The 24,624-nt window shown below is 40.8% G+C and overlaps 19 non-coding genes across 19 annotated transcripts; all 19 read right to left on the bottom strand.

The window, feature by feature from the left end:
* Positions 1 to 1,178: 1,178 nt before the first annotated feature.
* Positions 1,179 to 1,260, bottom strand: TRNAS-GCU (transfer RNA serine (anticodon GCU)). Its single transcript has one exon. It is a non-coding gene; the product is annotated as a tRNA-Ser (tRNA).
* Positions 1,261 to 1,864: 604 nt separating this feature from the next.
* On the bottom strand, positions 1,865 to 1,946 carry TRNAS-GCU (transfer RNA serine (anticodon GCU)). The gene has a single exon. It is a non-coding gene; the product is annotated as a tRNA-Ser (tRNA).
* Positions 1,947 to 3,151: 1,205 nt separating this feature from the next.
* TRNAS-GCU (transfer RNA serine (anticodon GCU)) lies at positions 3,152 to 3,233 on the bottom strand. The gene has a single exon. It is a non-coding gene; the product is annotated as a tRNA-Ser (tRNA).
* Positions 3,234 to 4,437: 1,204 nt separating this feature from the next.
* Positions 4,438 to 4,519, bottom strand: TRNAS-GCU (transfer RNA serine (anticodon GCU)). Its single transcript has one exon. It is a non-coding gene; the product is annotated as a tRNA-Ser (tRNA).
* A 1,204-nt stretch (positions 4,520 to 5,723) lies between these two features.
* On the bottom strand, positions 5,724 to 5,805 carry TRNAS-GCU (transfer RNA serine (anticodon GCU)). Its single transcript has one exon. It is a non-coding gene; the product is annotated as a tRNA-Ser (tRNA).
* A 1,204-nt stretch (positions 5,806 to 7,009) lies between these two features.
* TRNAS-GCU (transfer RNA serine (anticodon GCU)) lies at positions 7,010 to 7,091 on the bottom strand. Its single transcript has one exon. It is a non-coding gene; the product is annotated as a tRNA-Ser (tRNA).
* Positions 7,092 to 8,295: 1,204 nt separating this feature from the next.
* TRNAS-GCU (transfer RNA serine (anticodon GCU)) lies at positions 8,296 to 8,377 on the bottom strand. The gene has a single exon. It is a non-coding gene; the product is annotated as a tRNA-Ser (tRNA).
* Positions 8,378 to 9,581: 1,204 nt separating this feature from the next.
* On the bottom strand, positions 9,582 to 9,663 carry TRNAS-GCU (transfer RNA serine (anticodon GCU)). The gene has a single exon. It is a non-coding gene; the product is annotated as a tRNA-Ser (tRNA).
* Positions 9,664 to 10,867: 1,204 nt separating this feature from the next.
* Positions 10,868 to 10,949, bottom strand: TRNAS-GCU (transfer RNA serine (anticodon GCU)). Its single transcript has one exon. It is a non-coding gene; the product is annotated as a tRNA-Ser (tRNA).
* A 1,204-nt stretch (positions 10,950 to 12,153) lies between these two features.
* Positions 12,154 to 12,235, bottom strand: TRNAS-GCU (transfer RNA serine (anticodon GCU)). The gene has a single exon. It is a non-coding gene; the product is annotated as a tRNA-Ser (tRNA).
* A 1,204-nt stretch (positions 12,236 to 13,439) lies between these two features.
* On the bottom strand, positions 13,440 to 13,521 carry TRNAS-GCU (transfer RNA serine (anticodon GCU)). Its single transcript has one exon. It is a non-coding gene; the product is annotated as a tRNA-Ser (tRNA).
* A 1,204-nt stretch (positions 13,522 to 14,725) lies between these two features.
* TRNAS-GCU (transfer RNA serine (anticodon GCU)) lies at positions 14,726 to 14,807 on the bottom strand. Its single transcript has one exon. It is a non-coding gene; the product is annotated as a tRNA-Ser (tRNA).
* A 1,204-nt stretch (positions 14,808 to 16,011) lies between these two features.
* TRNAS-GCU (transfer RNA serine (anticodon GCU)) lies at positions 16,012 to 16,093 on the bottom strand. The gene has a single exon. It is a non-coding gene; the product is annotated as a tRNA-Ser (tRNA).
* Positions 16,094 to 17,297: 1,204 nt separating this feature from the next.
* Positions 17,298 to 17,379, bottom strand: TRNAS-GCU (transfer RNA serine (anticodon GCU)). Its single transcript has one exon. It is a non-coding gene; the product is annotated as a tRNA-Ser (tRNA).
* Positions 17,380 to 18,583: 1,204 nt separating this feature from the next.
* TRNAS-GCU (transfer RNA serine (anticodon GCU)) lies at positions 18,584 to 18,665 on the bottom strand. The gene has a single exon. It is a non-coding gene; the product is annotated as a tRNA-Ser (tRNA).
* A 1,204-nt stretch (positions 18,666 to 19,869) lies between these two features.
* TRNAS-GCU (transfer RNA serine (anticodon GCU)) lies at positions 19,870 to 19,951 on the bottom strand. Its single transcript has one exon. It is a non-coding gene; the product is annotated as a tRNA-Ser (tRNA).
* A 1,204-nt stretch (positions 19,952 to 21,155) lies between these two features.
* On the bottom strand, positions 21,156 to 21,237 carry TRNAS-GCU (transfer RNA serine (anticodon GCU)). Its single transcript has one exon. It is a non-coding gene; the product is annotated as a tRNA-Ser (tRNA).
* Positions 21,238 to 22,441: 1,204 nt separating this feature from the next.
* TRNAS-GCU (transfer RNA serine (anticodon GCU)) lies at positions 22,442 to 22,523 on the bottom strand. The gene has a single exon. It is a non-coding gene; the product is annotated as a tRNA-Ser (tRNA).
* Positions 22,524 to 23,727: 1,204 nt separating this feature from the next.
* Positions 23,728 to 23,809, bottom strand: TRNAS-GCU (transfer RNA serine (anticodon GCU)). The gene has a single exon. It is a non-coding gene; the product is annotated as a tRNA-Ser (tRNA).
* Between the last annotated feature and the right edge of the window lie 815 nt (positions 23,810 to 24,624).

The following is a 24,624-nucleotide window of genomic DNA, read 5'->3' as shown; positions in this document are numbered from 1 at the left end:
ATGATCTGATGAGGATTTTGACAAGTCTGTGCAATTGAGCTAAAGATTGTGTATCGGCCTCTGGCAAAATGGACCTTATCACATCTCCTACACTGGATAATGTCAAGAGTTAGACTAGCTCAAACCATATCAGAAATGAGCTAATGCTCAGGGTTTTTAATAACAGTATTTTTACTAAAGATTGAATGTCGTGTCTGTATTGAAGCCCTGAAAATTGGTTTATCCCAGATAGCATTCGCATTAGTTTGTCTCTAGACATCAGATGACACTGAAGATCAAATAAGGCCACTCTACCAGAAGCTGCTTTACTATCGGTCAGTAGGAAAAGAGGTGCTGTGGCTTAGTTGGTTAAAGTGCCTGTCTAGTAAACAGGAGATCCTGAGTTCGAATCTCAGCAGTGCCTTCTTTTCATAGTCCCGATATAGAAGTTTCGATTTTTAAAGGGCACCTTTCATAGTGAGAGACTAATGTCAAATTTGTCTTTCTCACATCTCTGAGATAGTTGAATGAAGGAATTATAAATATGTGCTGTCTAAGTGCTCAGAAGGAAGAAGATGTCATGCGATGTAGGATGGCACCAAGCATGCCAAATGAAAACAGTGGTTTTCTTTTGCCAGATTGAAATGCTTCCATGCGCATCTCTCCCTGCTAGAAAAGTTTGATAGCAGTCTTCTTGAACAGTGAAAGGGCAAGAAAACAACAAGAACAAAGATGGAAGTCAAAACCATGCATAAACAGCTCAATCCATAGACTGTATTGTTAATGCATCACCTGAACTTCACAGCCAACTTCTCTGCCCAAAAACGTAGAAACCAGACCATAAGATCTGAAGAGCATTTTGATGAGTCTTTGCTTTTTCACTGAAGATTTTAAGTTGGCCTCTAACGGAGTGGGCCTTATCTCTTCTCCTTCATTGTCTGGTGTCTGGAGTTGGACTAAGGCAATCCTTACCAGTCATAAACCAATGCTCAATCTGGCAAAATAAAACCCACCGTTTTTATTTGGCATGCCTGATGCAATCCTACATCGGATGACGTCTTCTCTTTTATATGCACTTAGACAGCACAGATTTATGAATCCTTCATTGCACTATCTCAGAGATTTGAGAAGGTCAAATATCCACCACCTGGGTTCTAAATGGAAACTAAGCTTTTCAACACGGAAGAAGGAGATTAAACCGACGAGGATGGGATTCGAACCCATGCATGCAGAGCACAATGGATTAGCAGTCCATCGCCTTAACCACTCGGCCACCTCGTCTACATGACAAACCTGAAATCAGGTGATATGATCTGATGAGGATTTTGACCAGTCTATCAGTCTATCTCTCCCTGCTAGAAAAGTTTGATAGCAGTCTTCTTGAACAGTGAAAGGGCAAGAAAACAACAAGAACAAAGATGGAAGTCAAAACCATGCATAAACAGCTCAATCCATAGACTGTATTGTTAATGCATCACCTGAACTTCACAGCCAACTTCTCTGCCCAAAAACGTAGAAACCAGACCATAAGATCTGAAGAGCATTTTGATGAGTCTTTGCTTTTTCACTGAAGATTTTAAGTTGGCCTCTAACGGAGTGGGCCTTATCTCTTCTCCTTCATTGTCTGGTGTCTGGAGTTGGACTAAGGCAATCCTTACCAGTCATAAACCAATGCTCAATCTGGCAAAATAAAACCCACCGTTTTTATTTGGCATGCCTGATGCAATCCTACATCGGATGACGTCTTCTCTTTTATATGCACTTAGACAGCACAGATTTATGAATCCTTCATTGCACTATCTCAGAGATTTGAGAAGGTCAAATATCCACCACCTGGGTTCTAAATGGAAACTAAGCTTTTCAACACGGAAGAAGGAGATTAAACCGACGAGGATGGGATTCGAACCCATGCATGCAGAGCACAATGGATTAGCAGTCCATCGCCTTAACCACTCGGCCACCTCGTCTACATCACAAAGCTCAAATCAGGTGATATGATCTGATGAGGATTTTGACAAGTCTGTGCAATTGAGCTAAAGATTGTGTATCGGCCTCTGGCAAAATGGACCTTATCACATCTCCTACACTGGATAATGTCAAGAGTTAGACTAGCTCAAACCATATCAGAAATGAGCTAATGCTCAGGGTTTTTAATAACAGTATTTTTACTAAAGATTGAATGTCGTGTCTGTATTGAAGCCCTGAAAATTGGTTTATCCCAGATAGCATTCGCATTAGTTTGTCTCTAGACATCAGATGACACTGAAGATCAAATAAGGCCACTCTACCAGAAGCTGCTTTACTATCGGTCAGTAGGAAAAGAGGTGCTGTGGCTTAGTTGGTTAAAGTGCCTGTCTAGTAAACAGGAGATCCTGAGTTCGAATCTCAGCAGTGCCTTCTTTTCATAGTCCCGATATAGAAGTTTCGATTTTTAAAGGGCACCTTTCATAGTGAGAGACTAATGTCAAATTTGTCTTTCTCACATCTCTGAGATAGTTGAATGAAGGAATTATAAATATGTGCTGTCTAAGTGCTCAGAAGGAAGAAGATGTCATGCGATGTAGGATGGCACCAAGCATGCCAAATGAAAACAGTGGTTTTCTTTTGCCAGATTGAAATGCTTCCATGCGCATCTCTCCCTGCTAGAAAAGTTTGATAGCAGTCTTCTTGAACAGTGAAAGGGCAAGAAAACAACAAGAACAAAGATGGAAGTCAAAACCATGCATAAACAGCTCAATCCATAGACTGTATTGTTAATGCATCACCTGAACTTCACAGCCAACTTCTCTGCCCAAAAACGTAGAAACCAGACCATAAGATCTGAAGAGCATTTTGATGAGTCTTTGCTTTTTCACTGAAGATTTTAAGTTGGCCTCTAACGGAGTGGGCCTTATCTCTTCTCCTTCATTGTCTGGTGTCTGGAGTTGGACTAAGGCAATCCTTACCAGTCATAAACCAATGCTCAATCTGGCAAAATAAAACCCACCGTTTTTATTTGGCATGCCTGATGCAATCCTACATCGGATGACGTCTTCTCTTTTATATGCACTTAGACAGCACAGATTTATGAATCCTTCATTGCACTATCTCAGAGATTTGAGAAGGTCAAATATCCACCACCTGGGTTCTAAATGGAAACTAAGCTTTTCAACACGGAAGAAGGAGATTAAACCGACGAGGATGGGATTCGAACCCATGCATGCAGAGCACAATGGATTAGCAGTCCATCGCCTTAACCACTCGGCCACCTCGTCTACATGACAAACCTGAAATCAGGTGATATGATCTGATGAGGATTTTGACAAGTCTGTGCAATTGAGCTAAAGATTGTGTATCGGCCTCTGGCAAAATGGACCTTATCACATCTCCTACACTGGATAATGTCAAGAGTTAGACTAGCTCAAACCATATCAGAAATGAGCTAATGCTCAGGGTTTTTAATAACAGTATTTTTACTAAAGATTGAATGTCGTGTCTGTATTGAAGCCCTGAAAATTGGTTTATCCCAGATAGCATTCGCATTAGTTTGTCTCTAGACATCAGATGACACTGAAGATCAAATAAGGCCACTCTACCAGAAGCTGCTTTACTATCGGTCAGTAGGAAAAGAGGTGCTTTGGCTTAGTTGGTTAAAGTGCCTGTCTAGTAAACAGGAGATCCTGAGTTCGAATCTCAGCAGTGCCTTCTTTTCATAGTCCCGATATAGAAGTTTCGATTTTTAAAGGGCACCTTTCATAGTGAGAGACTAATGTCAAATTTGTCTTTCTCACATCTCTGAGATAGTTGAATGAAGGAATTATAAATATGTGCTGTCTAAGTGCTCAGAAGGAAGAAGATGTCATGCGATGTAGGATGGCACAAGCATGCCAAATAAAAACAGTGGTTTTCTTTTGCCAGATTGAAATGCTTCCATGCGCATCTCTCCCTGCTAGAAAAGTTTGATAGCAGTCTTCTTGAACAGTGAAAGGGCAAGAAAACAACAAGAACAAAGATGGAAGTCAAAACCATGCATAAACAGCTCAATCCATAGACTGTATTGTTAATGCATCACCTGAACTTCACAGCCAACTTCTCTGCCCAAAAACGTAGAAACCAGACCATAAGATCTGAAGAGCATTTTGATGAGTCTTTGCTTTTTCACTGAAGATTTTAAGTTGGCCTCTAACGGAGTGGGCCTTATCTCTTCTCCTTCATTGTCTGGTGTCTGGAGTTGGACTAAGGCAATCCTTACCAGTCATAAACCAATGCTCAATCTGGCAAAATAAAACCCACCGTTTTTATTTGGCATGCCTGATGCAATCCTACATCGGATGACGTCTTCTCTTTTATATGCACTTAGACAGCACAGATTTATGAATCCTTCATTGCACTATCTCAGAGATTTGAGAAGGTCAAATATCCACCACCTGGGTTCTAAATGGAAACTAAGCTTTTCAACACGGAAGAAGGAGATTAAACCGACGAGGATGGGATTCGAACCCATGCATGCAGAGCACAATGGATTAGCAGTCCATCGCCTTAACCACTCGGCCACCTCGTCTACATCACAAAGCTCAAATCAGGTGATATGATCTGATGAGGATTTTGACAAGTCTGTGCAATTGAGCTAAAGATTGTGTATCGGCCTCTGGCAAAATGGACCTTATCACATCTCCTACACTGGATAATGTCAAGAGTTAGACTAGCTCAAACCATATCAGAAATGAGCTAATGCTCAGGGTTTTTAATAACAGTATTTTTACTAAAGATTGAATGTCGTGTCTGTATTGAAGCCCTGAAAATTGGTTTATCCCAGATAGCATTCGCATTAGTTTGTCTCTAGACATCAGATGACACTGAAGATCAAATAAGGCCACTCTACCAGAAGCTGCTTTACTATCGGTCAGTAGGAAAAGAGGTGCTGTGGCTTAGTTGGTTAAAGTGCCTGTCTAGTAAACAGGAGATCCTGAGTTCGAATCTCAGCAGTGCCTTCTTTTCATAGTCCCGATATAGAAGTTTCGATTTTTAAAGGGCACCTTTCATAGTGAGAGACTAATGTCAAATTTGTCTTTCTCACATCTCTGAGATAGTTGAATGAAGGAATTATAAATATGTGCTGTCTAAGTGCTCAGAAGGAAGAAGATGTCATGCGATGTAGGATGGCACAAGCATGCCAAATAAAAACAGTGGTTTTCTTTTGCCAGATTGAAATGCTTCCATGCGCATCTCTCCCTGCTAGAAAAGTTTGATAGCAGTCTTCTTGAACAGTGAAAGGGCAAGAAAACAACAAGAACAAAGATGGAAGTCAAAACCATGCATAAACAGCTCAATCCATAGACTGTATTGTTAATGCATCACCTGAACTTCACAGCCAACTTCTCTGCCCAAAAACGTAGAAACCAGACCATAAGATCTGAAGAGCATTTTGATGAGTCTTTGCTTTTTCACTGAAGATTTTAAGTTGGCCTCTAACGGAGTGGGCCTTATCTCTTCTCCTTCATTGTCTGGTGTCTGGAGTTGGACTAAGGCAATCCTTACCAGTCATAAACCAATGCTCAATCTGGCAAAATAAAACCCACCGTTTTTATTTGGCATGCCTGATGCAATCCTACATCGGATGACGTCTTCTCTTTTATATGCACTTAGACAGCACAGATTTATGAATCCTTCATTGCACTATCTCAGAGATTTGAGAAGGTCAAATATCCACCACCTGGGTTCTAAATGGAAACTAAGCTTTTCAACACGGAAGAAGGAGATTAAACCGACGAGGATGGGATTCGAACCCATGCATGCAGAGCACAATGGATTAGCAGTCCATCGCCTTAACCACTCGGCCACCTCGTCTACATCACAAAGCTCAAATCAGGTGATATGATCTGATGAGGATTTTGACAAGTCTGTGCAATTGAGCTAAAGATTGTGTATCGGCCTCTGGCAAAATGGACCTTATCACATCTCCTACACTGGATAATGTCAAGAGTTAGACTAGCTCAAACCATATCAGAAATGAGCTAATGCTCAGGGTTTTTAATAACAGTATTTTTACTAAAGATTGAATGTCGTGTCTGTATTGAAGCCCTGAAAATTGGTTTATCCCAGATAGCATTCGCATTAGTTTGTCTCTAGACATCAGATGACACTGAAGATCAAATAAGGCCACTCTACCAGAAGCTGCTTTACTATCGGTCAGTAGGAAAAGAGGTGCTGTGGCTTAGTTGGTTAAAGTGCCTGTCTAGTAAACAGGAGATCCTGAGTTCGAATCTCAGCAGTGCCTTCTTTTCATAGTCGCGATATAGAAGTTTCGATTTTTAAAGGGCACCTTTCATAGTGAGAGACTAATGTCAAATTTGTCTTTCTCACATCTCTGAGATAGTTGAATGAAGGAATTATAAATATGTGCTGTCTAAGTGCTCAGAAGGAAGAAGATGTCATGCGATGTAGGATGGCACAAGCATGCCAAATAAAAACAGTGGTTTTCTTTTGCCAGATTGAAATGCTTCCATGCGCATCTCTCCCTGCTAGAAAAGTTTGATAGCAGTCTTCTTGAACAGTGAAAGGGCAAGAAAACAACAAGAACAAAGATGGAAGTCAAAACCATGCATAAACAGCTCAATCCATAGACTGTATTGTTAATGCATCACCTGAACTTCACAGCCAACTTCTCTGCCCAAAAACGTAGAAACCAGACCATAAGATCTGAAGAGCATTTTGATGAGTCTTTGCTTTTTCACTGAAGATTTTAAGTTGGCCTCTAACGGAGTGGGCCTTATCTCTTCTCCTTCATTGTCTGGTGTCTGGAGTTGGACTAAGGCAATCCTTACCAGTCATAAACCAATGCTCAATCTGGCAAAATAAAACCCACCGTTTTTATTTGGCATGCCTGATGCAATCCTACATCGGATGACGTCTTCTCTTTTATATGCACTTAGACAGCACAGATTTATGAATCCTTCATTGCACTATCTCAGAGATTTGAGAAGGTCAAATATCCACCACCTGGGTTCTAAATGGAAACTAAGCTTTTCAACACGGAAGAAGGAGATTAAACCGACGAGGATGGGATTCGAACCCATGCATGCAGAGCACAATGGATTAGCAGTCCATCGCCTTAACCACTCGGCCACCTCGTCTACATCACAAAGCTCAAATCAGGTGATATGATCTGATGAGGATTTTGACAAGTCTGTGCAATTGAGCTAAAGATTGTGTATCGGCCTCTGGCAAAATGGACCTTATCACATCTCCTACACTGGATAATGTCAAGAGTTAGACTAGCTCAAACCATATCAGAAATGAGCTAATGCTCAGGGTTTTTAATAACAGTATTTTTACTAAAGATTGAATGTCGTGTCTGTATTGAAGCCCTGAAAATTGGTTTATCCCAGATAGCATTCGCATTAGTTTGTCTCTAGACATCAGATGACACTGAAGATCAAATAAGGCCACTCTACCAGAAGCTGCTTTACTATCGGTCAGTAGGAAAAGAGGTGCTGTGGCTTAGTTGGTTAAAGTGCCTGTCTAGTAAACAGGAGATCCTGAGTTCGAATCTCAGCAGTGCCTTCTTTTCATAGTCCCGATATAGAAGTTTCGATTTTTAAAGGGCACCTTTCATAGTGAGAGACTAATGTCAAATTTGTCTTTCTCACATCTCTGAGATAGTTGAATGAAGGAATTATAAATATGTGCTGTCTAAGTGCTCAGAAGGAAGAAGATGTCATGCGATGTAGGATGGCACAAGCATGCCAAATAAAAACAGTGGTTTTCTTTTGCCAGATTGAAATGCTTCCATGCGCATCTCTCCCTGCTAGAAAAGTTTGATAGCAGTCTTCTTGAACAGTGAAAGGGCAAGAAAACAACAAGAACAAAGATGGAAGTCAAAACCATGCATAAACAGCTCAATCCATAGACTGTATTGTTAATGCATCACCTGAACTTCACAGCCAACTTCTCTGCCCAAAAACGTAGAAACCAGACCATAAGATCTGAAGAGCATTTTGATGAGTCTTTGCTTTTTCACTGAAGATTTTAAGTTGGCCTCTAACGGAGTGGGCCTTATCTCTTCTCCTTCATTGTCTGGTGTCTGGAGTTGGACTAAGGCAATCCTTACCAGTCATAAACCAATGCTCAATCTGGCAAAATAAAACCCACCGTTTTTATTTGGCATGCCTGATGCAATCCTACATCGGATGACGTCTTCTCTTTTATATGCACTTAGACAGCACAGATTTATGAATCCTTCATTGCACTATCTCAGAGATTTGAGAAGGTCAAATATCCACCACCTGGGTTCTAAATGGAAACTAAGCTTTTCAACACGGAAGAAGGAGATTAAACCGACGAGGATGGGATTCGAACCCATGCATGCAGAGCACAATGGATTAGCAGTCCATCGCCTTAACCACTCGGCCACCTCGTCTACATCACAAAGCTCAAATCAGGTGATATGATCTGATGAGGATTTTGACAAGTCTGTGCAATTGAGCTAAAGATTGTGTATCGGCCTCTGGCAAAATGGACCTTATCACATCTCCTACACTGGATAATGTCAAGAGTTAGACTAGCTCAAACCATATCAGAAATGAGCTAATGCTCAGGGTTTTTAATAACAGTATTTTTACTAAAGATTGAATGTCGTGTCTGTATTGAAGCCCTGAAAATTGGTTTATCCCAGATAGCATTCGCATTAGTTTGTCTCTAGACATCAGATGACACTGAAGATCAAATAAGGCCACTCTACCAGAAGCTGCTTTACTATCGGTCAGTAGGAAAAGAGGTGCTGTGGCTTAGTTGGTTAAAGTGCCTGTCTAGTAAACAGGAGATCCTGAGTTCGAATCTCAGCAGTGCCTTCTTTTCATAGTCGCGATATAGAAGTTTCGATTTTTAAAGGGCACCTTTCATAGTGAGAGACTAATGTCAAATTTGTCTTTCTCACATCTCTGAGATAGTTGAATGAAGGAATTATAAATATGTGCTGTCTAAGTGCTCAGAAGGAAGAAGATGTCATGCGATGTAGGATGGCACAAGCATGCCAAATAAAAACAGTGGTTTTCTTTTGCCAGATTGAAATGCTTCCATGCGCATCTCTCCCTGCTAGAAAAGTTTGATAGCAGTCTTCTTGAACAGTGAAAGGGCAAGAAAACAACAAGAACAAAGATGGAAGTCAAAACCATGCATAAACAGCTCAATCCATAGACTGTATTGTTAATGCATCACCTGAACTTCACAGCCAACTTCTCTGCCCAAAAACGTAGAAACCAGACCATAAGATCTGAAGAGCATTTTGATGAGTCTTTGCTTTTTCACTGAAGATTTTAAGTTGGCCTCTAACGGAGTGGGCCTTATCTCTTCTCCTTCATTGTCTGGTGTCTGGAGTTGGACTAAGGCAATCCTTACCAGTCATAAACCAATGCTCAATCTGGCAAAATAAAACCCACCGTTTTTATTTGGCATGCCTGATGCAATCCTACATCGGATGACGTCTTCTCTTTTATATGCACTTAGACAGCACAGATTTATGAATCCTTCATTGCACTATCTCAGAGATTTGAGAAGGTCAAATATCCACCACCTGGGTTCTAAATGGAAACTAAGCTTTTCAACACGGAAGAAGGAGATTAAACCGACGAGGATGGGATTCGAACCCATGCATGCAGAGCACAATGGATTAGCAGTCCATCGCCTTAACCACTCGGCCACCTCGTCTACATGACAAACCTGAAATCAGGTGATATGATCTGATGAGGATTTTTACAAGTCTGTGCAATTGAGCTAAAGATTGTGTATCGGCCTCTGGCAAAATGGACCTTATCACATCTCCTACACTGGATAATGTCAAGAGTTAGACTAGCTCAAACCATATCAGAAATGAGCTAATGCTCAGGGTTTTTAATAACAGTATTTTTACTAAAGATTGAATGTCGTGTCTGTATTGAAGCCCTGAAAATTGGTTTATCCCAGATAGCATTCGCATTAGTTTGTCTCTAGACATCAGATGACACTGAAGATCAAATAAGGCCACTCTACCAGAAGCTGCTTTACTATCGGTCAGTAGGAAAAGAGGTGCTGTGGCTTAGTTGGTTAAAGTGCCTGTCTAGTAAACAGGAGATCCTGAGTTCGAATCTCAGCAGTGCCTTCTTTTCATAGTCCCGATATAGAAGTTTCGATTTTTAAAGGGCACCTTTCATAGTGAGAGACTAATGTCAAATTTGTCTTTCTCACATCTCTGAGATAGTTGAATGAAGGAATTATAAATATGTGCTGTCTAAGTGCTCAGAAGGAAGAAGATGTCATGCGATGTAGGATGGCACAAGCATGCCAAATAAAAACAGTGGTTTTCTTTTGCCAGATTGAAATGCTTCCATGCGCATCTCTCCCTGCTAGAAAAGTTTGATAGCAGTCTTCTTGAACAGTGAAAGGGCAAGAAAACAACAAGAACAAAGATGGAAGTCAAAACCATGCATAAACAGCTCAATCCATAGACTGTATTGTTAATGCATCACCTGAACTTCACAGCCAACTTCTCTGCCCAAAAACGTAGAAACCAGACCATAAGATCTGAAGAGCATTTTGATGAGTCTTTGCTTTTTCACTGAAGATTTTAAGTTGGCCTCTAACGGAGTGGGCCTTATCTCTTCTCCTTCATTGTCTGGTGTCTGGAGTTGGACTAAGGCAATCCTTACCAGTCATAAACCAATGCTCAATCTGGCAAAATAAAACCCACCGTTTTTATTTGGCATGCCTGATGCAATCCTACATCGGATGACGTCTTCTCTTTTATATGCACTTAGACAGCACAGATTTATGAATCCTTCATTGCACTATCTCAGAGATTTGAGAAGGTCAAATATCCACCACCTGGGTTCTAAATGGAAACTAAGCTTTTCAACACGGAAGAAGGAGATTAAACCGACGAGGATGGGATTCGAACCCATGCATGCAGAGCACAATGGATTAGCAGTCCATCGCCTTAACCACTCGGCCACCTCGTCTACATGACAAACCTGAAATCAGGTGATATGATCTGATGAGGATTTTGACAAGTCTGTGCAATTGAGCTAAAGATTGTGTATCGGCCTCTGGCAAAATGGACCTTATCACATCTCCTACACTGGATAATGTCAAGAGTTAGACTAGCTCAAACCATATCAGAAATGAGCTAATGCTCAGGGTTTTTAATAACAGTATTTTTACTAAAGATTGAATGTCGTGTCTGTATTGAAGCCCTGAAAATTGGTTTATCCCAGATAGCATTCGCATTAGTTTGTCTCTAGACATCAGATGACACTGAAGATCAAATAAGGCCACTCTACCAGAAGCTGCTTTACTATCGGTCAGTAGGAAAAGAGGTGCTGTGGCTTAGTTGGTTAAAGTGCCTGTCTAGTAAACAGGAGATCCTGAGTTCGAATCTCAGCAGTGCCTTCTTTTCATAGTCCCGATATAGAAGTTTCGATTTTTAAAGGGCACCTTTCATAGTGAGAGACTAATGTCAAATTTGTCTTTCTCACATCTCTGAGATAGTTGAATGAAGGAATTATAAATATGTGCTGTCTAAGTGCTCAGAAGGAAGAAGATGTCATGCGATGTAGGATGGCACAAGCATGCCAAATAAAAACAGTGGTTTTCTTTTGCCAGATTGAAATGCTTCCATGCGCATCTCTCCCTGCTAGAAAAGTTTGATAGCAGTCTTCTTGAACAGTGAAAGGGCAAGAAAACAACAAGAACAAAGATGGAAGTCAAAACCATGCATAAACAGCTCAATCCATAGACTGTATTGTTAATGCATCACCTGAACTTCACAGCCAACTTCTCTGCCCAAAAACGTAGAAACCAGACCATAAGATCTGAAGAGCATTTTGATGAGTCTTTGCTTTTTCACTGAAGATTTTAAGTTGGCCTCTAACGGAGTGGGCCTTATCTCTTCTCCTTCATTGTCTGGTGTCTGGAGTTGGACTAAGGCAATCCTTACCAGTCATAAACCAATGCTCAATCTGGCAAAATAAAACCCACCGTTTTTATTTGGCATGCCTGATGCAATCCTACATCGGATGACGTCTTCTCTTTTATATGCACTTAGACAGCACAGATTTATGAATCCTTCATTGCACTATCTCAGAGATTTGAGAAGGTCAAATATCCACCACCTGGGTTCTAAATGGAAACTAAGCTTTTCAACACGGAAGAAGGAGATTAAACCGACGAGGATGGGATTCGAACCCATGCATGCAGAGCACAATGGATTAGCAGTCCATCGCCTTAACCACTCGGCCACCTCGTCTACATGACAAACCTGAAATCAGGTGATATGATCTGATGAGGATTTTTACAAGTCTGTGCAATTGAGCTAAAGATTGTGTATCGGCCTCTGGCAAAATGGACCTTATCACATCTCCTACACTGGATAATGTCAAGAGTTAGACTAGCTCAAACCATATCAGAAATGAGCTAATGCTCAGGGTTTTTAATAACAGTATTTTTACTAAAGATTGAATGTCGTGTCTGTATTGAAGCCCTGAAAATTGGTTTATCCCAGATAGCATTCGCATTAGTTTGTCTCTAGACATCAGATGACACTGAAGATCAAATAAGGCCACTCTACCAGAAGCTGCTTTACTATCGGTCAGTAGGAAAAGAGGTGCTTTGGCTTAGTTGGTTAAAGTGCCTGTCTAGTAAACAGGAGATCCTGAGTTCGAATCTCAGCAGTGCCTTCTTTTCATAGTCCCGATATAGAAGTTTCGATTTTTAAAGGGCACCTTTCATAGTGAGAGACTAATGTCAAATTTGTCTTTCTCACATCTCTGAGATAGTTGAATGAAGGAATTATAAATATGTGCTGTCTAAGTGCTCAGAAGGAAGAAGATGTCATGCGATGTAGGATGGCACAAGCATGCCAAATAAAAACAGTGGTTTTCTTTTGCCAGATTGAAATGCTTCCATGCGCATCTCTCCCTGCTAGAAAAGTTTGATAGCAGTCTTCTTGAACAGTGAAAGGGCAAGAAAACAACAAGAACAAAGATGGAAGTCAAAACCATGCATAAACAGCTCAATCCATAGACTGTATTGTTAATGCATCACCTGAACTTCACAGCCAACTTCTCTGCCCAAAAACGTAGAAACCAGACCATAAGATCTGAAGAGCATTTTGATGAGTCTTTGCTTTTTCACTGAAGATTTTAAGTTGGCCTCTAACGGAGTGGGCCTTATCTCTTCTCCTTCATTGTCTGGTGTCTGGAGTTGGACTAAGGCAATCCTTACCAGTCATAAACCAATGCTCAATCTGGCAAAATAAAACCCACCGTTTTTATTTGGCATGCCTGATGCAATCCTACATCGGATGACGTCTTCTCTTTTATATGCACTTAGACAGCACAGATTTATGAATCCTTCATTGCACTATCTCAGAGATTTGAGAAGGTCAAATATCCACCACCTGGGTTCTAAATGGAAACTAAGCTTTTCAACACGGAAGAAGGAGATTAAACCGACGAGGATGGGATTCGAACCCATGCATGCAGAGCACAATGGATTAGCAGTCCATCGCCTTAACCACTCGGCCACCTCGTCTACATCACAAAGCTCAAATCAGGTGATATGATCTGATGAGGATTTTGACAAGTCTGTGCAATTGAGCTAAAGATTGTGTATCGGCCTCTGGCAAAATGGACCTTATCACATCTCCTACACTGGATAATGTCAAGAGTTAGACTAGCTCAAACCATATCAGAAATGAGCTAATGCTCAGGGTTTTTAATAACAGTATTTTTACTAAAGATTGAATGTCGTGTCTGTATTGAAGCCCTGAAAATTGGTTTATCCCAGATAGCATTCGCATTAGTTTGTCTCTAGACATCAGATGACACTGAAGATCAAATAAGGCCACTCTACCAGAAGCTGCTTTACTATCGGTCAGTAGGAAAAGAGGTGCTGTGGCTTAGTTGGTTAAAGTGCCTGTCTAGTAAACAGGAGATCCTGAGTTCGAATCTCAGCAGTGCCTTCTTTTCATAGTCCCGATATAGAAGTTTCGATTTTTAAAGGGCACCTTTCATAGTGAGAGACTAATGTCAAATTTGTCTTTCTCACATCTCTGAGATAGTTGAATGAAGGAATTATAAATATGTGCTGTCTAAGTGCTCAGAAGGAAGAAGATGTCATGCGATGTAGGATGGCACAAGCATGCCAAATAAAAACAGTGGTTTTCTTTTGCCAGATTGAAATGTTTCCATGCGCATCTCTCCCTGCTAGAAAAGTTTGATAGCAGTCTTCTTGAACAGTGAAAGGGCAAGAAAACAACAAGAACAAAGATGGAAGTCAAAACCATGCATAAACAGCTCAATCCATAGACTGTATTGTTAATGCATCACCTGAACTTCACAGCCAACTTCTCTGCCCAAAAACGTAGAAACCAGACCATAAGATCTGAAGAGCATTTTGATGAGTCTTTGCTTTTTCACTGAAGATTTTAAGTTGGCCTCTAACGGAGTGGGCCTTATCTCTTCTCCTTCATTGTCTGGTGTCTGGAGTTGGACTAAGGCAATCCTTACCAGTCATAAACCAATGCTCAATCTGGCAAAATAAAACCCACCGTTTTTATTTGGCATGCCTGATGCAATCCTACATCGGATGACGTCTTCTCTTTTATATGCACTTAGACAGCACAGATTTATGAATCCTTCATTGCACTATCTCAGAGATTTGAGAAGGTCAAATATCCACCACCTGGGTTCTAAATGGAAACTAAGCTTTTCAACACGGAAGAAGGAGATTAAACCGACGAGGATGGGATTCGAACCCATGCATGCAGAGCACAATGGATTAGCAGTCCATCGCCTTAACCACTCGGCCACCTCGTCTACATCACAAAGCTCAAATCAGGTGATATGATCTGATGAGGATTTTGACAAGTCTGTGCAATTGAGCTAAAGATTGTGTATCGGCCTCTGGCAAAATGGACCTTATCACATCTCCTACACTGGATAATGTCAAGAGTTAGACTAGCTCAAACCATATCAGAAATGAGCTAATGCTCAGGGTTTTTAATAACAGTATTTTTACTAAAGATTGAATGTCGTGTCTGTATTGAAGCCCTGAAAATTGGTTTATCCCAGATAGCATTCGCATTAGTTTGTCTCTAGACATCAGATGACACTGAAGATCAAATAAGGCCACTCTACCAGAAGCTGCTTTACTATCGGTCAGTAGGAAAAGAGGTGCTTTGGCTTAGTTGGTTAAAGTGCCTGTCTAGTAAACAGGAGATCCTGAGTTCGAATCTCAGCAGTGCCTTCTTTTCATAGTCCCGATATAGAAGTTTCGATTTTTAAAGGGCACCTTTCATAGTGAGAGACTAATGTCAAATTTGTCTTTCTCACATCTCTGAGATAGTTGAATGAAGGAATTATAAATATGTGCTGTCTAAGTGCTCAGAAGGAAGAAGATGTCATGCGATGTAGGATGGCACAAGCATGCCAAATAAAAACAGTGGTTTTCTTTTGCCAGATTGAAATGCTTCCATGCGCATCTCTCCCTGCTAGAAAAGTTTGATAGCAGTCTTCTTGAACAGTGAAAGGGCAAGAAAACAACAAGAACAAAGATGGAAGTCAAAACCATGCATAAACAGCTCAATCCATAGACTGTATTGTTAATGCATCACCTGAACTTCACAGCCAACTTCTCTGCCCAAAAACGTAGAAACCAGACCATAAGATCTGAAGAGCATTTTGATGAGTCTTTGCTTTTTCACTGAAGATTTTAAGTTGGCCTCTAACGGAGTGGGCCTTATCTCTTCTCCTTCATTGTCTGGTGTCTGGAGTTGGACTAAGGCAATCCTTACCAGTCATAAACCAATGCTCAATCTGGCAAAATAAAACCCACCGTTTTTATTTGGCATGCCTGATGCAATCCTACATCGGATGACGTCTTCTCTTTTATATGCACTTAGACAGCACAGATTTATGAATCCTTCATTGCACTATCTCAGAGATTTGAGAAGGTCAAATATCCACCACCTGGGTTCTAAATGGAAACTAAGCTTTTCAACACGGAAGAAGGAGATTAAACCGACGAGGATGGGATTCGAACCCATGCATGCAGAGCACAATGGATTAGCAGTCCATCGCCTTAACCACTCGGCCACCTCGTCTACATCACAAAGCTCAAATCAGGTGATATGATCTGATGAGGATTTTGACAAGTCTGTGCAATTGAGCTAAAGATTGTGTATCGGCCTCTGGCAAAATGGACCTTATCACATCTCCTACACTGGATAATGTCAAGAGTTAGACTAGCTCAAACCATATCAGAAATGAGCTAATGCTCAGGGTTTTTAATAACAGTATTTTTACTAAAGATTGAATGTCGTGTCTGTATTGAAGCCCTGAAAATTGGTTTATCCCAGATAGCATTCGCATTAGTTTGTCTCTAGACATCAGATGACACTGAAGATCAAATAAGGCCACTCTACCAGAAGCTGCTTTACTATCGGTCAGTAGGAAAAGAGGTGCTTTGGCTTAGTTGGTTAAAGTGCCTGTCTAGTAAACAGGAGATCCTGAGTTCGAATCTCAGCAGTGCCTTCTTTTCATAGTCCCGATATAGAAGTTTCGATTTTTAAAGGGCACCTTTCATAGTGAGAGACTAATGTCAAATTTGTCTTTCTCACATCTCTGAGATAGTTGAATGAAGGAATTATAAATATGTGCTGTCTAAGTGCTCAGAAGGAAGAAGATGTCATGCGATGTAGGATGGCACAAGCATGCCAAATAAAAACAGTGGTTTTCTTTTGCCAGATTGAAATGCTTCCATGCGCATCTCTCCCTGCTAGAAAAGTTTGATAGCAGTCTTCTTGAACAGTGAAAGGGCAAGAAAACAACAAGAACAAAGATGGAAGTCAAAACCATGCATAAACAGCTCAATCCATAGACTGTATTGTTAATGCATCACCTGAACTTCACAGCCAACTTCTCTGCCCAAAAACGTAGAAACCAGACCATAAGATCTGATGAGCATTTTGATGAGTCTTTGCTTTTTCACTGAAGATTTTAAGTTGGCCTCTAACGGAGTGGGCCTTATCTCTTCTCCTTCATTGTCTGGTGTCTGGAGTTGGACTAAGGCAATCCTTACCAGTCATAAACCAATGCTCAATCTGGCAAAATAAAACCCACCGTTTTTATTTGGCATGCCTGATGCAATCCTACATCGGATGACGTCTTCTCTTTTATATGCACTTAGACAGCACAGATTTATGAATCCTTCATTGCACTATCTCAGAGATTTGAGAAGGTCAAATATCCACCACCTGGGTTCTAAATGGAAACTAAGCTTTTCAACACGGAAGAAGGAGATTAAACCGACGAGGATGGGATTCGAACCCATGCATGCAGAGCACAATGGATTAGCAGTCCATCGCCTTAACCACTCGGCCACCTCGTCTACATGACAAACCTGAAATCAGGTGATATGATCTGATGAGGATTTTGACAAGTCTGTGCAATTGAGCTAAAGATTGTGTATCGGCCTCTGGCAAAATGGACCTTATCACATCTCCTACACTGGATAATGTCAAGAGTTAGACTAGCTCAAACCATATCAGAAATGAGCTAATGCTCAGGGTTTTTAATAACAGTATTTTTACTAAAGATTGAATGTCGTGTCTGTATTGAAGCCCTGAAAATTGGTTTATCCCAGATAGCATTCGCATTAGTTTGTCTCTAGACATCAGATGACACTGAAGATCAAATAAGGCCACTCTACCAGAAGCTGCTTTACTATCGGTCAGTAGGAAAAGAGGTGCTGTGGCTTAGTTGGTTAAAGTGCCTGTCTAGTAAACAGGAGATCCTGAGTTCGAATCTCAGCAGTGCCTTCTTTTCATAGTCCCGATATAGAAGTTTCGATTTTTAAAGGGCACCTTTCATAGTGAGAGACTAATGTCAAATTTGTCTTTCTCACATCTCTGAGATAGTTGAATGAAGGAATTATAAATATGTGCTGTCTAAGTGCTCAGAAGGAAGAAGATGTCATGCGATGTAGGATGGCACAAGCATGCCAAATAAAAACAGTGGTTTTCTTTTGCCAGATTGAAATGCTTCCATGCGCATCTCTCCCTGCTAGAAAAGTTTGATAGCAGTCTTCTTGAACAGTGAAAGGGCAAGAAAACAACAAGAACAAAGATGGAAGTCAAAACCATGCATAAACAGCTCAATCCATAGACTGTATTGTTAATGCATCACCTGAACTTCACAGCCAACTTCTCTGCCCAAAAACGTAGAAACCAGACCATAAGATCTGATGAGCATTTTGATGAGTCTTTGCTTTTTCACTGAAGATTTTAAGTTGGCCTCTAACGGAGTGGGCCTTATCTCTTCTCCTTCATTGTCTGGTGTCTGGAGTTGGACTAAGGCAATCCTTACCAGTCATAAACCAATGCTCAATCTGGCAAAATAAAACCCACCGTTTTTATTTGGCATGCCTGATGCAATCCTACATCGGATGACGTCTTCTCTTTTATATGCACTTAGACAGCACAGATTTATGAATCCTTCATTGCACTATCTCAGAGATTTGAGAAGGTCAAATATCCACCACCTGGGTTCTAAATGGAAACTAAGCTTTTCAACACGGAAGAAGGAGATTAAACCGACGAGGATGGGATTCGAACCCATGCATGCAGAGCACAATGGATTAGCAGTCCATCGCCTTAACCACTCGGCCACCTCGTCTACAGGACAAACCTGAAATCAGGTGATATGATCTGATGAGGATTTTGACAAGTCTGTGCAATTGAGCTAAAGATTGTGTATCGGCCTCTGGCAAAATGGACCTTATCACATCTCCTACACTGGATAATGTCAAGAGTTAGACTAGCTCAAACCATATCAGAAATGAGCTAATGCTCAGGGTTTTTAATAACAGTATTTTTACTAAAGATTGAATGTCGTGTCTGTATTGAAGCCCTGAAAATTGGTTTATCCCAGATAGCATTCGCATTAGTTTGTCTCTAGACATCAGATGACACTGAAGATCAAATAAGGCCACTCTACCAGAAGCTGCTTTACTATCGGTCAGTAGGAAAAGAGGTGCTGTGGCTTAGTTGGTTAAAGTGCCTGTCTAGTAAACAGGAGATCCTGAGTTCGAATCTCAGCAGTGCCTTCTTTTCATAGTCCCGATATAGAAGTTTCGATTTTTAAAGGGCACCTTTCATAGTGAGAGACTAATGTCAAATTTGTCTTTCTCACATCTCTGAGATAGTTGAATGAAGGAATTATAAATATGTGCTGTCTAAGTGCTCAGAAGGAAGAAGATGTCATGCGATGTAGGATGGCACAAGCATGCCAAATAAAAACAGTGGTTTTCTTTTGCCAGATTGAAATGCTTCCATGCGCATCTCTCCCTGCTAGAAAAGTTTGATAGCAGTCTTCTTGAACAGTGAAAGGGCAAGAAAACAACAAGAACAAAGATGGAAGTCAAAACCATGCATAAACAGCTCAATCCATAGACTGTATTGTTAATGCATCACCTGAACTTCACAGCCAACTTCTCTGCCCAAAAATGTAGAAACCAGACCATAAGATCTGAAGAGCATTTTGATGAGTCTTTGCTTTTTCACTGAAGATTTTAAGTTGGCCTCTAACGGAGTGGGCCTTATCTCTTCTCCTTCATTGTCTGGTGTCTGGAGTTGGACTAAGGCAATCCTTACCAGTCATAAACCAATGCTCAATCTGGCAAAATAAAACCCACCGTTTTTATTTGGCATGCCTGATGCAATCCTACATCGGATGACGTCTTCTCTTTTATATGCACTTAGACAGCACAGATTTATGAATCCTTCATTGCACTATCTCAGAGATTTGAGAAGGTCAAATATCCACCACCTGGGTTCTAAATGGAAACTAAGCTTTTCAACACGGAAGAAGGAGATTAAACCGACGAGGATGGGATTCGAACCCATGCATGCAGAGCACAATGGATTAGCAGTCCATCGCCTTAACCACTCGGCCACCTCGTCTACATCACAAAGCTCAAATCAGGTGATATGATCTGATGAGGATTTTGACAAGTCTGTGCAATTGAGCTAAAGATTGTGTATCGGCCTCTGGCAAAATGGACCTTATCACATCTCCTACACTGGATAATGTCAAGAGTTAGACTAGCTCAAACCATATCAGAAATGAGCTAATGCTCAGGGTTTTTAATAACAGTATTTTTACTAAAGATTGAATGTCGTGTCTGTATTGAAGCCCTGAAAATTGGTTTATCCCAGATAGCATTCGCATTAGTTTGTCTCTAGACATCAGATGACACTGAAGATCAAATAAGGCCACTCTACCAGAAGCTGCTTTACTATCGGTCAGTAGGAAAAGAGGTGCTGTGGCTTAGTTGGTTAAAGTGCCTGTCTAGTAAACAGGAGATCCTGAGTTCGAATCTCAGCAGTGCCTTCTTTTCATAGTCGCGATATAGAAGTTTCGATTTTTAAAGGGCACCTTTCATAGTGAGAGACTAATGTCAAATTTGTCTTTCTCACATCTCTGAGATAGTTGAATGAAGGAATTATAAATATGTGCTGTCTAAGTGCTCAGAAGGAAGAAGATGTCATGCGATGTAGGATGGCACAAGCATGCCAAATAAAAACAGTGGTTTTCTTTTGCCAGATTGAAATGCTTCCATGCGCATCTCTCCCTGCTAGAAAAGTTTGATAGCAGTCTTCTTGAACAGTGAAAGGGCAAGAAAACAACAAGAACAAAGATGGAAGTCAAAACCATGCATAAACAGCTCAATCCATAGACTGTATTGTTAATGCATCACCTGAACTTCACAGCCAACTTCTCTGCCCAAAAACGTAGAAACCAGACCATAAGATCTGATGAGCATTTTGATGAGTCTTTGCTTTTTCACTGAAGATTTTAAGTTGGCCTCTAACGGAGTGGGCCTTATCTCTTCTCCTTCATTGTCTGGTGTCTGGAGTTGGACTAAGGCAATCCTTACCAGTCATAAACCAATGCTCAATCTGGCAAAATAAAACCCACCGTTTTTATTTGGCATGCCTGATGCAATCCTACATCGGATGACGTCTTCTCTTTTATATGCACTTAGACAGCACAGATTTATGAATCCTTCATTGCACTATCTCAGAGATTTGAGAAGGTCAAATATCCACCACCTGGGTTCTAAATGGAAACTAAGCTTTTCAACACGGAAGAAGGAGATTAAACCGACGAGGATGGGATTCGAACCCATGCATGCAGAGCACAATGGATTAGCAGTCCATCGCCTTAACCACTCGGCCACCTCGTCTACATGACAAACCTGAAATCAGGTGATATGATCTGATGAGGATTTTGACAAGTCTGTGCAATTGAGCTAAAGATTGTGTATCGGCCTCTGGCAAAATGGACCTTATCACATCTCCTACACTGGATAATGTCAAGAGTTAGACTAGCTCAAACCATATCAGAAATGAGCTAATGCTCAGGGTTTTTAATAACAGTATTTTTACTAAAGATTGAATGTCGTGTCTGTATTGAAGCCCTGAAAATTGGTTTATCCCAGATAGCATTCGCATTAGTTTGTCTCTAGACATCAGATGACACTGAAGATCAAATAAGGCCACTCTACCAGAAGCTGCTTTACTATCGGTCAGTAGGAAAAGAGGTGCTTTGGCTTAGTTGGTTAAAGTGCCTGTCTAGTAAACAGGAGATCCTGAGTTCGAATCTCAGCAGTGCCTTCTTTTCATAGTCCCGATATAGAAGTTTCGATTTTTAAAGGGCACCTTTCATAGTGAGAGACTAATGTCAAATTTGTCTTTCTCACATCTCTGAGATAGTTGAATGAAGGAATTATAAATATGTGCTGTCTAAGTGCTCAGAAGGAAGAAGATGTCATGCGATGTAGGATGGCACAAGCATGCCAAATAAAAACAGTGGTTTTCTTTTGCCAGATTGAAATGCTTCCATGCGCATCTCTCCCTGCTAGAAAAGTTTGATAGCAGTCTTCTTGAACAGTGAAAGGGCAAGAAAACAACAAGAACAAAGATGGAAGTCAAAACCATGCATAAACAGCTCAATCCATAGACTGTATTGTTAATGCATCACCTGAACTTCACAGCCAACTTCTCTGCCCAAAAACGTAGAAACCAGACCATAAGATCTGATGAGCATTTTGATGAGTCTTTGCTTTTTCACTGAAGATTTTAAGTTGGCCTCTAACGGAGTGGGCCTTATCTCTTCTCCTTCATTGTCTGGTGTCTGGAGTTGGACTAAGGCAATCCTTACCAGTCATAAACCAATGCTCAATCTGGCAAAATAAAACCCACCGTTTTTATTTGGCATGCCTGATGCAATCCTACATCGGATGACGTCTTCTCTTTTATATGCACTTAGACAGCACAGATTTATGAATCCTTCATTGCACTATCTCAGAGATTTGAGAAGGTCAAATATCCACCACCTGGGTTCTAAATGGAAACTAAGCTTTTCAACACGGAAGAAGGAGATTAAACCGACGAGGATGGGATTCGAACCCATGCATGCAGAGCACAATGGATTAGCAGTCCATCGCCTTAACCACTCGGCCACCTCGTCTACATGACAAACCTGAAATCAGGTGATATGATCTGATGAGGATTTTGACAAGTCTGTGCAATTGAGCTAAAGATTGTGTATCGGCCTCTGGCAAAATGGACCTTATCACATCTCCTACACTGGATAATGTCAAGAGTTAGACTAGCTCAAACCATATCAGAAATGAGCTAATGCTCAGGGTTTTTAATAACAGTATTTTTACTAAAGATTGAATGTCGTGTCTGTATTGAAGCCCTGAAAATTGGTTTATCCCAGATAGCATTCGCATTAGTTTGTCTCTAGACATCAGATGACACTGAAGATCAAATAAGGCCACTCTACCAGAAGCTGCTTTACTATCGGTCAGAAGGAAAAGAGGTGCTTTGGCTTAGTTGGTTAAAGTGCCTGTCTAGTAAACAGGAGATCCTGAGTTCGAATCTCAGCAGTGCCTTCTTTTCATAGTCCCGATATAGAAGTTTCGATTTTTAAAGGGCACCTTTCATAGTGAGAGACTAATGTCAAATTTGTCTTTCTCACATCTCTGAGATAGTTGAATGAAGGAATTATAAATATGTGCTGTCTAAGTGCTCAGAAGGAAGAAGATGTCATGCGATGTAGGATGGCACAAGCATGCCAAATAAAAACAGTGGTTTTCTTTTGCCAGATTGAAATGCTTCCATGCGCATCTCTCCCTGCTAGAAAAGTTTGATAGCAGTCTTCTTGAACAGTGAAAGGGCAAGAAAACAACAAGAACAAAGATGGAAGTCAAAACCATGCATAAACAGCTCAATCCATAGACTGTATTGTTAATGCATCACCTGAACTTCACAGCCAACTTCTCTGCCCAAAAACGTAGAAACCAGACCATAAGATCTGATGAGCATTTTGATGAGTCTTTGCTTTTTCACTGAAGATTTTAAGTTGGCCTCTAACGGAGTGGGCCTTATCTCTTCTCCTTCATTGTCTGGTGTCTGGAGTTGGACTAAGGCAATCCTTACCAGTCATAAACCAATGCTCAATCTGGCAAAATAAAACCCACCGTTTTTATTTGGCATGCCTGATGCAATCCTACATCGGATGACGTCTTCTCTTTTATATGCACTTAGACAGCACAGATTTATGAATCCTTCATTGCACTATCTCAGAGATTTGAGAAGGTCAAATATCCACCACCTGGGTTCTAAATGGAAACTAAGCTTTTCAACACGGAAGAAGGAGATTAAACCGACGAGGATGGGATTCGAACCCATGCATGCAGAGCACAATGGATTAGCAGTCCATCGCCTTAACCACTCGGCCACCTCGTCTACATGACAAACCTGAAATCAGGTGATATGATCTGATGAGGATTTTGACAAGTCTGTGCAATTGAGCTAAAGATTGTGTATCGGCCTCTGGCAAAATGGACCTTATCACATCTCCTACACTGGATAATGTCAAGAGTTAGACTAGCTCAAACCATATCAGAAATGAGCTAATGCTCAGGGTTTTTAATAACAGTATTTTTACTAAAGATTGAATGTCGTGTCTGTATTGAAGCCCTGAAAATTGGTTTATCCCAGATAGCATTCGCATTAGTTTGTCTCTAGACATCAGATGACACTGAAGATCAAATAAGGCCACTCTACCAGAAGCTGCTTTACTATCGGTCAGTAGGAAAAGAGGTGCTGTGGCTTAGTTGGTTAAAGTGCCTGTCTAGTAAACAGGAGATCCTGAGTTCGAATCTCAGCAGTGCCTTCTTTTCATAGTCCCGATATAGAAGTTTCGATTTTTAAAGGGCACCTTTCATAGTGAGAGACTAATGTCAAATTTGTCTTTCTCACATCTCTGAGATAGTTGAATGAAGGAATTATAAATATGTGCTGTCTAAGTGCTCAGAAGGAAGAAGATGTCATGCGATGTAGGATGGCACAAGCATGCCAAATAAAAACAGTGGTTTTCTTTTGCCAGATTGAAATGCTTCCATGCGCATCTCTCCCTGCTAGAAAAGTTTGATAGCAGTCTTCTTGAACAGTGAAAGGGCAAGAAAACAACAAGAACAAAGATGGAAGTCAAAACCATGCATAAACAGCTCAATCCATAGACTGTATTGTTAATGCATCACCTGAACTTCACAGCCAAC

Source organism: Anomaloglossus baeobatrachus, chromosome 7, assembly GCF_048569485.1.
Source record: "Anomaloglossus baeobatrachus isolate aAnoBae1 chromosome 7, aAnoBae1.hap1, whole genome shotgun sequence".
NCBI classification, from domain to species: Eukaryota; Metazoa; Chordata; class Amphibia; order Anura; family Aromobatidae; genus Anomaloglossus; species Anomaloglossus baeobatrachus.
Note: the sequence above shows the minus strand (reverse complement) of the source record. Positions and strands in the feature narration are given on the sequence as shown.